This window comes from Phyllobates terribilis, unplaced genomic scaffold, assembly GCF_046119375.1.
Source record: "Phyllobates terribilis strain yellow unplaced genomic scaffold, ASM4611937v1 Scaffold_4__5_contigs__length_816908805, whole genome shotgun sequence".
Classification (NCBI taxonomy): Eukaryota; Metazoa; Chordata; class Amphibia; order Anura; family Dendrobatidae; genus Phyllobates; species Phyllobates terribilis.
Window position 1 is genome coordinate 750,727,177 of NW_027362764.1, and position 14,922 is coordinate 750,742,098.

Here is a 14,922-nt window from a genome sequence, read left to right on the forward strand (position 1 = left end):
TCACATCCATGTAAAAGAGCAAGGTCAGAATCACGTCCATGTAAAAGAGCAAGGTCAGAATCACGTCCATGTAAAAGACCGAGGTCAGACTCCCACCCATGTAAAAGAGCAAGGTCAGACTCCCATCCATGTAAAAGAGCAAGGTCAGAATCACGTCCATGTAAAAGAGAAAGGTCAGAATCACGTCCATGTAAAAGACCGAGGTCAGACACCCGCCTATTTAAAAGAGCAAGGTCAGACTCCCGTTCATGTAAAAGAGAAAGGTCAGAATCACGCCCATGTAAAAGAGCAAGGTCAGAATCACGTCCATGTAAAAGAGCAAGGTCAGAATCACGTCCATGTAAAAGAGCAAGGTCAGAATCACGTCCATGTAAAAGAGCAAGGTCAGAATCACGTCCATGTAAAAGACCGAGGTCAGACTCCCACCCATATAAAAGAGCAAGGTCAGACTCCCATCCATGTAAAAGAGCAAGGTCAGACTCCTGTCCATATAAAAGAGCAAGGTCAGAATCACGTCCATGTAAAAGACCGAGGTCAGACTCCCACCCATGTAAAAGAGCAAGGTCAGACTCCCATCCATGTAAAAGAGAAAGGTCAGAATCACATCCATGTAAAAGACCGAGGTCAGACACCCGCCTATTTAAAAGAGCAAGGACAGACTCCCGTTCATGTAAAAGAGAAAGGTCAGAATCACGCCCATGTAAAAGAGCAAGGTCAGAATCACATCCATGTAAAAGAGAAAGGTCAGAATCACGTCCATGTAAAAGAGAAAGGTCAGAATCACGTCCATGTAAAAGAGCAAGGTCAGAATCATGTCCATGTAAAAGAGAAAGGTCAGACTCCCACCCATGTAAAAGAGCAAGGTCAGAATCACGTCCATGTAAAAGAGCAAGGTCAGAATCACGTCCATGTAAAAGAGCAAGGTCAGAATCACGTCCATGTAAAAGAGCAAGGTCAGAATCACGTCCATGTAAAAGACCGAGGTCAGACTCCCACCCATGTAAAAGAGCAAGGTCAGACTCCCGCCCATATAAAAGAGCAAGGTGCGACTCCCGCCTATTTAAAAGAGCAAGGTCAGAATCACGTCCATGTAAAAGAGCAAGGTCAGACTCCCGCCCATGTAAAAGACCGAGGTCAGACTCCCGCCTATTTAAAAGAGCAAGGTCAGAATCACGTCCATGTAAAAGAGCAAGGTCCGACTCCCGCCCTTGTAAAAGAGCGAGGTCAGACTCCCGCCCATGTAAAAGAGCAAGATCAGAATCACGTCCATGTAAAAGAGCAAGGTCAGAATCACGTCCATGTAAAAGACCGAGGTCAGACTCCCACCCATGTAAAAGAGCAAGGTCAGACTCCTGTCCATGTAAAAGACCAAGGTCAGACTCCTGTCCATGTAAAAGAGCAAGGTCAGACTCCTGTCCATGTAAAAGGGCAAGGTCAGACTCCTGTCCATGTAAAAGACCAAGGTCAGACTCCTGTCCATGTAAAAGACCAAGGTCAGACTCCCGTCCATGTAAAAGAGCAAGGTCAGACTCCCGTCCATGTAAAAGAGCAAGGTCAGACTCCCGTCCATGTAAAAGAGCAAGGTCCGACTCCTGACCATGTAAAAGACCAAGGTCAGACTCCTGTCCATGTAAAAGACCGAAGTCAGACTCCCACCTATTTAAAAGAGCAAAATCAGACATTCATGTCCATATAAAAGAGCAAGGTTAGAATCACGTCCATATAAAAGAGCAAGGTCAGAATCACGTCCATGTAAAAGACCGAGGTCAGACTCTCGCCCATGTAAAAGACCGAGGTCAGACTCCTGCCTATTTAAAAGACCGAGGTCCGACTCCCGCCCATGTAAAAGACCGAGGTCAGAATCACGTCCATGTAAAAGAGCAAGGTCAGAATCACGTCCATGTAAAAGAGCAAGGTCAGACTCCTGTCCATGTAAAAGACCGAGGTCAGACTCCCGCCTATTTAAAAGAGCAAGGTCAGACTCCCGCCCTTGTAAAAGACCAAGGTCAGACTCCCGCCTATTTAAAAGAGCAAGGACAGACATTCATGTCCATATAAAAGAGCCAGGTCAGAATCACGACCATGTAAAAGAGCAAGGTCAGAATCACGTCCATATAAAAGAGCAAGGTCAGAATCACATCCATGTAAAAGAGCAAGGTCAGAATCACGTCCATGTAAAAGAGCAAGGTCAGACTCCCACCCATATAAAAGAGCAAGGTGCGACTCCCGCCCATGTAAAAGACCGAGGTCAGACTCCCACCCATGTAAAAGAGCAAGGTCAGAATCACGTCCATGTAAAAGAGCAAGGTCAGAATCACGTCCATGTAAAAGACCGAGGTCAGACTCCCACCCATGTAAAAGAGCAAGGTCAGACTCCCATCCATGTAAAAGAGAAAGGTCAGAATCACGTCCATGTAAAAGACCGAGGTCAGACACCCGCCTATTTAAAAGAGCAAGGTCAGACTCCCGTTCATGTAAAAGAGAAAGGTCAGAATCACGCCCATGTAAAAGAGCAAGGTCAGAATCACATCCATGTAAAAGAGAAAGGTCAGAATCACGTCCATGTAAAAGGGCAAGGTCAGACTCCTGTCCATGTAAAAGACCAAGGTCAGACTCCTGTCCATGTAAAAGACCAAGGTCAGACTCCCGTCCATGTAAAAGAGCAAGGTCAGACTCCCGTCCATGTAAAAGAGCAAGGTCAGACTCCCGTCCATGTAAAAGAGCAAGGTCCGACTCCTGACCATGTAAAAGACCAAGGTCAGACTCCTGTCCATGTAAAAGACCGAAGTCAGACTCCCACCTATTTAAAAGAGCAAAATCAGACATTCATGTCCATATAAAAGAGCAAGGTTAGAATCACGTCCATATAAAAGAGCAAGGTCAGAATCACGTCCATGTAAAAGACCGAGGTCAGACTCTCGCCCATGTAAAAGACCGAGGTCAGACTCCTGCCTATTTAAAAGACCGAGGTCCGACTCCCGCCCATGTAAAAGACCGAGGTCAGAATCACGTCCATGTAAAAGAGCAAGGTCAGAATCACGTCCATGTAAAAGAGCAAGGTCAGACTCCTGTCCATGTAAAAGACCGAGGTCAGACTCCCGCCTATTTAAAAGAGCAAGGTCAGACTCCCGCCCTTGTAAAAGACCAAGGTCAGACTCCCGCCTATTTAAAAGAGCAAGGACAGACATTCATGTCCATATAAAAGAGCCAGGTCAGAATCACGACCATGTAAAAGAGCAAGGTCAGAATCACGTCCATATAAAAGAGCAAGGTCAGAATCACATCCATGTAAAAGAGCAAGGTCAGAATCACGTCCATGTAAAAGACCGAGGTCAGACTCCCACCCATATAAAAGAGCAAGGTGCGACTCCCGCCCATGTAAAAGACCGAGGTCAGACTCCCACCCATGTAAAAGAGCAAGGTCAGAATCACGTCCATGTAAAAGAGCAAGGTCAGAATCACGTCCATGTAAAAGACCGAGGTCAGACTCCCACCCATGTAAAAGAGCAAGGTCAGACTCCCATCCATGTAAAAGAGAAAGGTCAGAATCACGTCCATGTAAAAGACCGAGGTCAGACACCCGCCTATTTAAAAGAGCAAGGTCAGACTCCCGTTCATGTAAAAGAGAAAGGTCAGAATCACGCCCATGTAAAAGAGCAAGGTCAGAATCACATCCATGTAAAAGAGAAAGGTCAGAATCACGTCCATGTAAAAGAGCAAGGTCAGAATCATGTCCATGTAAAAGAGAAAGGTCAGACTCCCACCCATGTAAAAGAGCAAGGTCAGAATCACGTCCATGTAAAAGAGCAAGGTCAGAATCACGTCCATGTAAAAGAGCAAGGTCAGAATCACGTCCATGTAAAAGAGCAAGGTCAGAATCACGTCCATGTAAAAGACCGAGGTCAGACTCCCACCCATGTAAAAGAGCAAGGTCAGACTCCCATCCATGTAAAAGAGAAAGGTCAGAATCACATCCATGTAAAAGACCGAGGTCAGACACCCGCCTATTTAAAAGAGCAAGGTCAGACTCCCGTTCATGTAAAAGAGAAAGGTCAGAATCACGCCCATGTAAAAGAGCAAGGTCAGAATCACATCCATGTAAAAGAGAAAGGTCAGAATCACGTCCATGTAAAAGAGAAAGGTCAGAATCACGTCCATGTAAAAGAGCAAGGTCAGAATCATGTCCATGTAAAAGAGAAAGGTCAGACTCCCACCCATGTAAAAGAGCAAGGTCAGAATCACGTCCATGTAAAAGAGCAAGGTCAGAATCACGTCCATGTAAAAGAGCAAGGTCAGAATCACGTCCATGTAAAAGACCGAGGTCAGACTCCCACCCATGTAAAAGAGCAAGGTCAGACTCCCGCCCATATAAAAGAGCAAGGTGCGACTCCCGCCTATTTAAAAGAGCAAGGTCAGAATCACGTCCATGTAAAAGAGCAAGGTCAGACTCCCGCCCTTGTAAAAGACCGAGGTCAGACTCCCGCCTATTTAAAAGAGCAAGGTCAGAATCACGTCCATGTAAAAGAGCAAGGTCCGACTCCCGCCCTTGTAAAAGAGCGAGGTCAGACTCCCGCCCATGTAAAAGAGCAAGGTCAGAATCACGTCCATGTAAAAGACCGAGGTCAGACTCCCACCCATGTAAAAGAGCAAGGTCAGACTCCCGCCCATATAAAAGAGCAAGGTGCGACTTCCGCCTATTTAAAAGAGCAAGGTCAGAATCACGTCCATGTAAAAGAGCACGGTCAGACTCCCGCCCATGTAAAAGACCGAGGTCAGACTCCCGCCTATTTAAAAGAGCAAGGTCAGACTCCCGCCCTTGTAAAAGACCGAGGTCAGACTCCCGCCCATGTAAAAGAGCAAGATCAGACTCCCATCCATGTAAAAGAGAAAGGTCAGAATCACGTCCATGTAAAAGACCGAGGTCAGACACCCGCCTATTTAAAAGAGCAAGGTCAGACTCCCGTTCATGTAAAAGAGAAAGGTCAGAATCACGCCCATGTAAAAGAGCAAGGTCAGAATCACATCCATGTAAAAGAGCAAGGTCAGAATCACGTCCATGTAAAAGAGAAAGGTCAGAATCACGTCCATGTAAAAGAGAAGGTCAGAATCACATCCATGTAAAAGAGCAAGGTCAGAATCACGTCCATGTAAAAGAGCAAGGTCAGAATCACGTCTATGTAAAAGAGCAAGGTCAGAATCACGTCCATGTAAAAGAGAAAGGTCAGAATCACGTCCATGTAAAAGAGCAAGGTCAGAATCACGTCCATGTAAAAGAGCAAGGTCAGACTCCCACCCATGTAAAAGAGCAAGGTCAGACTCCCACCCATGTAAAAGAGCAAGGTCAGACTCCTGTCCATGTAAAAGAGAAAGGTCAGACTCACGTCCATGTAAAAGAGCAAGGTCAGAATCACGTCCTTGTAGAAGAGCAAGGTCAGACTCCCACATACGTTCTTTACACGGTGGTCGGACAAATTTCTTGGCACCAATTGTTCATACTCAGATAACAATATGTGACATGCGGAAGTAGTGCTGTTGCTTCCAAAGCATCCAGCAACTGTTACAAATAACACAAGCACAGAAGACAGGAAGTGATGTGCTTCAGAAGCATCCAGCAACTAGAGGGGTTAACACAGTCACAGGGGACAGGGAGTGCTTTAGCAGAGCCCCAGGGGGATTGTGTGGAACTTGTTATTGTAGTCTGGCTGAAGCCGAAGAGAAATGTGGTGTGTTATCTGGATCTGACAGAAGGCAACTGAACAGGATTCAGATCAGGAGAGAAACTAAACACAGGTCAGATAAACTCCCTGAACTAACAGTGCAGAGTATTATCAGGCAGGAGGATAATGACTGGAAGGAATTGTGTCACAGGGATCATCTCCCTCATAAACCCCCCCCCCCTCCATCATCATGCAGGATAAAGAATGCTGTGTACTATTGTGTCCTTGTGAAGGAAAAGCCTGTGGTTGTGTATGCATACAAGTGTGCTGCTAAGAGATCTAATCTATGCTGAATTATGCTACTGAAGAGACTGTAATACTGAGCCTTATGAAGAAACTACTGTATTGTTACTGGAGCCGGTTGCTCAAGAAACTCAGACTGTAATGAAGATTGTTGCTGTAATATCCCTGAATTGCACTGGCCGTGCTTCAGATTAAATTCCACTGTTAAACTGTTGAAAAAGACTCTTGTCAGATGTGTCTGGTCAGCAATTGAATCTATCGTGTGCCTGAGAGAAGCTGCAGCCTATGGCCGCCCTGAGTAACGGTTCCCCCAGGATTCCAAAGAATTCATGAAACCCGTCTCGCCCTATCTGAACCTAGCGGTGTGCGTGTAACAAATAAATAAACAAATAGCATTATTAGCTTTTCTTAGAGGGCTTGAACATTATGAAGGCAACAGGTCCCATGTAACAAGTGAAATGCAATTACAACTGGGCCAATATATAACGGGAATCACTGTGTGTAAACACGTCTTTATAAATGGCTGACCTTGTAAATTCTTTGCTCCAGGGAGTTAAGCAATTAATTCTGAAGCTGAAGGCTGAAAATAGTAAAGTGGAAAGAAATGATGTCGAAATTTTAATTTGCTGAGATGACTAAATTGACTCAAGAAACTGTACGACATGACTGCACGTATGTGTGTAAGTGCACAACCAGTACTGCTCACTGCTCCAGCAGAGTACTCATGGCAGTAGCCGCCTTAGGTAAGGTTATTGGCCATTTTGTATCTCTGGTAGCCATGCCAATTTTTGACATATTTGACATTGACAAATAAAATAAAAATTAACCCCTCACCCCCCCAAAAACAAAGAAAGAAAGAAACAAACAAACAAATGCAGCCTCAATACTCATTTCTGAAAACAATGAAAAGAAAAATAGAAAAGATAAAGATAGTGTAAATGCAAAAATATATAATTTTTCATTATATTTGAATGTATAAAACACCTTATTTGCCACAATTAGAGAGCAAAAATGTGCAAAGAGTCATATTACCTCTCGCCCTGAGACTGCACTCTCGCAGGCAGAGACAGCAGCTGCAAATTTAGACAGCTCTCACTTTTGTTCTGCATTAGATTGGATTAGATTACAGGTAGAGCCGACATCTTTGTCTTGTTTTAAAGCCGATATTCTTACGGAGTTTGGGCTAGAAACATTTTTTTTTTTTCGCAGATCTAAGTTTTTTTCAACTTAAGGGTAAGTGTTAAAGGGGTTTTCTCAGAATTTAAAGCAAACCCATATCATTGGATAGTGGAAAACATACTAATTGCTGTTGCACCCACCCGACCGGCCTCCACATGCTGCTGTACTCATGCTCCTCTCCATTCATTATCTACAGTACTGCAGGAAATAGCAGAGAACTGTACTCCATCCGTCCCAAAGACAATGAATGCAGCGCAGAACAAGCATGTGCACCTTCGCTCTGCTGAGCCCATTTATATGGATCCACAGCCCCATTCTTGGGATCTCTTGTGTCTCAGTGGTTGGAACCTCAGCTATCGGTAAGTTATCTCCAATCACATGGGATAACTTTTGATTCTAGGAATAACCCTTTAATGTCTTTATATTCTTGTTCAGATAATATTAGATAAATTATATTCTTGTACATAGGGGCAGTATTATAGTAGTTATATTCTTGTACATAGGAGCAGTATTACAGTAGTTATATTCTTGTACATAGGAGCAGTATTATAGTAGTTATATTCTTGTACATAGGGGGCAGTATTATAGTAGTTATATTCTTGTACATAGGAGCAGTATTATAGTAGTTATATTCTTGTACATAGGAGCAGTATTATAGTAGTTATATTCTTGTACATAGGAGCAGTATTATAGTAGTTATATTCTTGTACATAGGGAGCAGTATTATAGTAGTTATATTCTTGTACATAGGAGGTAGTATTATAGTAGTTATATTCTTGTATATAGGGGGCAGTATTATAGTAGTTATATTCTTGTATATAGGGGGGAGTATTATAGTAGTTATATTCTTGTATATAGGGGGCACTATTATAGTAGTTATATTCTTGTACATACGGGCAGTATTATAGTAGTTATATTCTTGTACATAGGAGGTAGTATTATAGCAGTTATATTCTTATACATAGGGACAGTGTTATAGTAGTTATATTCTTGTACATAGGGAGCAATATTATAGTAGTTACATTCTTGTACATAGGGGCAGTATTATAGTAGTTATATTCTTGTACATAGGGGCAGTATTATAGTAGTTATATTCTTGTACATGAGGGCAGTATTATAGTAGTTATATTCTTGTACATAGGGAGCAGCATTATAGTAGTTATATTCTTGTACATAGGGGGCAGTATTATAGTAGTTATATTCTTGTACATAGGGGGCAGTATTATAGTAGTTATATTCTTGTACATAGGGAGCAGTATTATAGTAGTTATATTCTTGTACATAGGGGGCAGTATTATAGTAGTTATATTCTTGTACATAGGGAGCAGTATTATAGTAGTTATATTCTTGTACATAGGAGCAGTATTATAGTAGTTATATTTTTGTACATAGGGGCAGTATTATAGTAGTTATATTCTTGTACATGAGGGCAGTATTATAGTAGTTATATTCTTGTACATAGGGAGCAGTATTATAGTAGTTATATTCTTGTACATAGGGGGCAGTATTATAGTAGTTATATTCTTGTACATAGGGAGCAGTATTATAGTAGTTATATTCTTGTACATAGGGGGCAGTATTATAGTAGTTATATTCTTGTACATAGGGAGCAGTATTATAGTAGTTATATTCTTGTACATAGGAGCAGTATTATAGTAGTTATATTCTTGTACATAGGGGCAGTATTATAGTAGTTATATTCTTGTACATAGGGAGCAGTATTATAGCAGTTATATTCTTGTACATAGGAGGTAGTATTATAGCAGTTATATTTTTGTACATAGGGGACAGTATTATAGTAGTTATATTCTTGCATATAGGGGTCACTGTTATAGTAGTTTTATTCTTGTACATACGGCAGTATTATAGTAGTTATATTCTTGTATATAGGAGGTAGTATTATAGCAGTTATATTCTTATACATAGGGACAGTGCTATAGTAGTTATATTCTTGTACATAGGGAGCAATATTATAGTAGTTATATTCTTGTACATAGGGGCAGTATTATAGTAGTTATATTCTTGTACATAGGGAGCAGTATTATAGCAGTTATATTCTTGTACATAGGAGGTAGTATTATAGCAGTTATATTTTTGCACATAGGGGACAGTATTATAGTAGTTATATTCTTGTACATAGGGAACAGTGTTATAGTAGTTATATTCTTGTACATAGGGGGTAGTATTATAGCAGTTATATTCTTGTACATGGGGGGCAGTATTATAGTAGTTATATTCTTGTACATAGGGGACAGTATTATAGTAGTTATATTCTTGTACATAGGGGGTAGTATTATAGTAGTTAAATTCTTGTACATAGGGGGCAGTATTATAGTAGTTAGATTCTTGTATATAGGGGGCAGTATTATAGTAGTTATATTCTTGTATATAGGGGCAGTATTATAGTAGTTATATTCTTGTACATAAGGGCAGTATTATAGTAGTTATATTCTTGTACATAGGAGGTAGTATTATAGCAGTTATATTCTTATACATAGGGACAGTGTTATAGTAGTTATATTCTTGTACATAGGGAGCAATATTATAGTAGTTATATTCTTGTACATAGGGGCAGTATTATAGTAGTTATATTCTTGTACATAGGGAGCAGTATTATAGCAGTTATATTCTTGTACATAGGAGGTAGTATTATAGCAGTTATATTTTTGTACATAGGGGACAGTATTATAGTAGTTATATTCTTGTACATAGGGAACAGTATTATAGTAGTTATATTCTTGTACATAGGGGGTAGTATTATAGCAGTTATATTCTTGTACATAGGGGGCAGTATTATAGTAGTTATATTCTTGTACATAGGGGACAGTATTATAGTAGTTATATTCTTGTACATAGGGGGTAGTATTATAGTAGTTATATTCTTGTACATAGGGGACAGTATTATAGTAGTTATATTCTTGTACATAGGGGGTAGTATTATAGCAGTTATATTCTTGTACATAGGGGGCAGTATTATAGTAGTTATATTCTTGTACATAGGGGGCAGTATTATAGTAGTTATATTCTTGTACATAGGGGACAGTATTATAGTAGTTATATTCTTGTACATAGGGGGTAGTATTATAGCAGTTATATTCTTGTACATAGGGGGCAGTATTATAGTAGTTATATTCATGTACATAGGGAGCAATATTATAGTAGTTATATTCTTGTACATAGGGGCAGTATTATAGTAGTTATATTCTTGTACATAGGGAGCAGTATTATAGCAGTTATATTCTTGTACATAGGAGGTAGTATTATAGCAGTTATATTTTGTACATAGGGGACAGTATTATAGTAGTTATATTCTTGTACATAGGGAACAGTATTATAGTAGTTATATTCTTGTACATAGGGGGTAGTATTATAGCAGTTATATTCTTGTACATAGGGGGCAGTATTATAGTAGTTATATTCTTGTACATCGGGGACAGTATTATAGTAGTTATATTCTTGTACATAGGGGGTAGTATTATAGTAGTTATATTCTTGTACATAGGAGCAGTATTATAGTAGTTATATTCTTGTATATAGGGGGCAGTATTATAGTAGTTATATTCCTGTACATAGGGGGCAGTACTATAGTAGTTATATTCTTGTACATAGGGGCTGTATTATAGTAGTTATATTCTTGTATATAGGAGCAGTATTATAGTAGTTATATTCTTGTACATAGGAGCAGTATTATAGTAGTTATATTCTTGTACATAGGAGCAGTGTTATAGTAGTTATATTCTTGTACATAGGGGCAGTATTATAGTAATTATATTCTTGTACATAGGGGACAGTATTATAGTAGTTATATTCTTGTACATAGGGGGTAGTATTATAGTAGTTATATTCTTGTACATAGGGGGCAGTATTATAGTAGTTAGTTTCTTGTATATAGGGGGCAGTATTATAGTAGTTATATTCTTGTATATAGGGGCAGTATTATAGTAGTTATATTCTTGTACATAAGGGCAGTATTATAGTAGTTATATTCTTGTACATAGGAGGTAGTATTATAGCAGTTATATTCTTATACATAGGGACAGTGTTATAGTAGTTATATTCTTGTACATAGGGAGCAATATTATAGTAGTTATATTCTTGTACATAGGGGCAGTATTATAGTAGTTATATTCTTGTACATAGGGAGCAGTATTATAGCAGTTATATTCTTGTACATAGGAGGTAGTATTATAGCAGTTATATTTTTGTACATAGGGGACAGTATTATAGTAGTTATATTCTTGTACATAGGGAACAGTATTATAGTAGTTATATTCTTGTACATAGGGGGTAGTATTATAGCAGTTATATTCTTGTACATAGGGGGCAGTATTATAGTAGTTATATTCTTGTACATAGGGGACAGTATTATAGTAGTTATATTCTTGTACATAGGGGGTAGTATTATAGTAGTTATATTCTTGTACATAGGGGACAGTATTATAGTAGTTATATTCTTGTACATAGGGGGTAGTATTATAGCAGTTATATTCTTGTACATAGGGGGCAGTATTATAGTAGTTATATTCTTGTACATAGGGGGCAGTATTATAGTAGTTATATTCTTGTACATAGGGGACAGTATTATAGTAGTTATATTCTTGTACATAGGGGGTAGTATTATAGCAGTTATATTCTTGTACATAGGGGGCAGTATTATAGTAGTTATATTCTTGTACATAGGGAGCAATATTATAGTAGTTATATTCTTGTACATAGGGGCAGTATTATAGTAGTTATATTCTTGCACATAGGGGTAGTATTATAGTAGTTATATTCTTGTACATAGGGGACAGTATTATAGTAGTTATATTCTTGTACATAGGGGGCAGTATTATAGTAGTTATATTCTTGTACATAGGGGACAGTATTATAGTAGTTTTATTCTTGTACATAGGGGGTAGTATTATAGCAGTTATATTCTTGTACATAGGGGGCAGTATTATAGTAGTTATATTCTTGTACATAGGGGGCAGTATTATAGTAGTTATATTCTTGTACATAGGGAACAGTATTATAGCAGTTATATTCTTGTACATAGGGGGTAGTATTATAGCAGTTATATTCTTGTACATAGGGGGCAGTATTATAGTAGTCATATTCTTGTACATAGGGAGCAATATTATAGTAGTTATATTCTTGTACATAGGGGCAGTATTATAGTAGTTATATTATTGTACATAGGGAGCAGTATTATAGCAGTTATATTCTTGTACATAGGAGGTAGTATTATAGCAGTTATATTTTTGTACATAGGGGACAGTATTATAGTAGTTATATTCTTGTACATAGGGAACAGTATTATAGTAGTTATATTCTTGTACATAGGGGGTAGTATTATAGCAGTTATATTCTTGTACATAGGGGCAGTATTATAGTAGTTATATTCTTGTACATAGGGGACAGTGTTATAGTAGTTATATTCTTGTACATAGGGGGTAGTATTATAGTAGTTATATTCTTGTACATAGGAGCAGTATTATAGTAGTTATATTCTTGTATATAGGGGGCAGTATTATAGTAGTTATATTCCTGTACATAGGGGGCAATACTATAGTAGTTATATTCTTGTACATAGGGGCTGTATTATAGTAGTTATATTCTTGTATATAGGAGCAGTATTATAGTAGTTATATTCTTGTACATAGGAGCAGTATTATAGTAGTTATATTCTTGTACATAGGAGCAGTGTTATAGTAGTTATATTCTTGTACATAGGGGCAGTATTATAGTAATTATATTCTTGTATATAGGAGCAGTATTATAGTAGTTATATTCTTGTACATAGGGAGAAGTATTATAGTAGTTATATTTTTGTACATAGAGGCAGTATTATAGTAGTTATATTCTTGTACATAGGGGCAGTATTATAGTAGTTATATTCTTGCACATAGGGGTAGTATTATAGTAATTATATTCTTGTACATAGGGGAAGTATTATAGTAGCTATATTCTTGTACATAGGGGGCAGTATTATAGTAGTTATATTCTTGTACATTGGAGCAGCATTATAGTAGTTAAATTCTTGTACATAGGAGCAGTATTATAGTAGTTATATTCTTGTACATAGGGGGCAGTATTCTAGTAGTTAAATTCTTGTATATCGGGGCAGTATTATAGTAGTTATATTCTTGTACATAGGGGGCAGTATTATAGTAGTTATATTATTGTACATAGGAGCAGTATTATAGTAGTTATATTCTTGTACATAGGAGCAGTATTATAGTAGTTATATTCTTGTACATAGGAGCAGTATTATAGCAGTTATATTCTTGTACATAGGAGCAGTATTATAGTAGTTATATGCTTGTACATAGGAGCAGTATTATAGTAGTTATATTCTTGTACATAGGAGCAGTATTATAGTAGTTATATTCTTGTACATAGGAGACGTATTATAGTAGTTATATTCTTGTACATAGGAGACGTATTATAGTAGTTATATTCTTGTACATAAGGGGCAGTATTATTGTAGTTATATTCTTGTACATAGGAGCAGTATTATTGTAGTTATATTCTTTTACATAGGAGCAGTATTATAGTAGTTATATTCTTGTATATCGGGGCAGTATTATAGTAGTTATATTCTTGTACATAGGAGCAGTATTATAGTAGTTATATTCTTGTACATAGGAGCAGTATTATTGTAGTTATATTCTTTTACATAGGAGCAGTATTATAGTAGTTATATTCTTGTACATAGGAGCAGTATTATAGTAGTTATATTCTTGTACATAGGAGCAGTATTATAGTAGTTATATTCTTGTACATAGGGGCAGTATTATAGTAGTTATATTCTTGTACATAGGGGGCAGTATTATAGTAGTTATATTCTTGTACATAGGAGCAGTATTATTGTAGTTATATTCTTGTACATAGGAGCAGTATTATAGCAGTTTTATTCTTGTACATAGGAGCAGTATTATTGTAGTTATATTCTTGTACATAGGAGCAGTATTACAGTAGTTATATTCTTCTATATAGGGCCAGTATTATGGCAGATGTATTCTTGTACATAGGGGCAGTATTATAGTAGTTATATTCTTGTACATGGGAGCAGTATTATAGTAGTTATATTCTTGTACATAGGGGGCAGTATTATAGTAGTTATATTCTTGTACATAGGAGCAGTATTATTGTAGTTATATTCTTGTACATAGGAGCAGTATTACAGTAGTTATATTCTTCTATATAGGGGCAGTATTATGGTAGATGTATTCTTGTACATAGGGGCAGTATTATAGTAGTTATATTCTTGTACATGGGAGCAGTATTATAGTAGTTATATTCTTGTATGTAGGGGCAGTATTATAGTAGTTATATTCTTGTACATGGGGCAGTATTATAGTAGTTATATTCTTGTACATGGGATCAGTATTATAGTAGATGTATTTTTGTACAAAGGGGCAGCATTATAGTAGTTATAGGACTGTAGCATACAGTAGTTATAGTAGTTGTATTTATAAATTGACTTTTTTTGTAGATTAATTTTATATGTAATTTATAAAATTGTAGAAATAGAGTACAGAAGAAAGTATAATGATTAATGTAAAATTTAAACTGCTGAAATAGTATAAAATAATATTTAAATAAATATGCGACCTGAACAAGCTAAAGGGATTATTAGAGAAACCAATGCAAGGGATGAGGATCATGAGGTCTCGCTGAGAGTTGTGTGGTGACAGATTCGTGGGGGAATTTGAGTTACAAATCACTGACAGATCTCAGCGTGGTAATGAGCAGAGCAATGTGAAGCCGGGGATTTGGCGATTGAGAACTTGTGGAC

At 37.9% G+C, this 14,922-nt stretch overlaps 1 long non-coding RNA gene across 1 annotated transcript in view; it reads left to right on the plus strand.

The window, feature by feature from the left end:
• Positions 1-14,922, plus strand: part of LOC141264519 (uncharacterized) — a 43,388-nt gene that overhangs the window by 12,200 nt on the left and 16,266 nt on the right. Inside the window, exon 2 of the long non-coding RNA XR_012319983.1 lies at positions 7,336-7,498. This is a non-coding gene — a long non-coding RNA (uncharacterized lncRNA). The remainder of the gene's footprint in view (positions 1-7,335; positions 7,499-14,922) is intronic.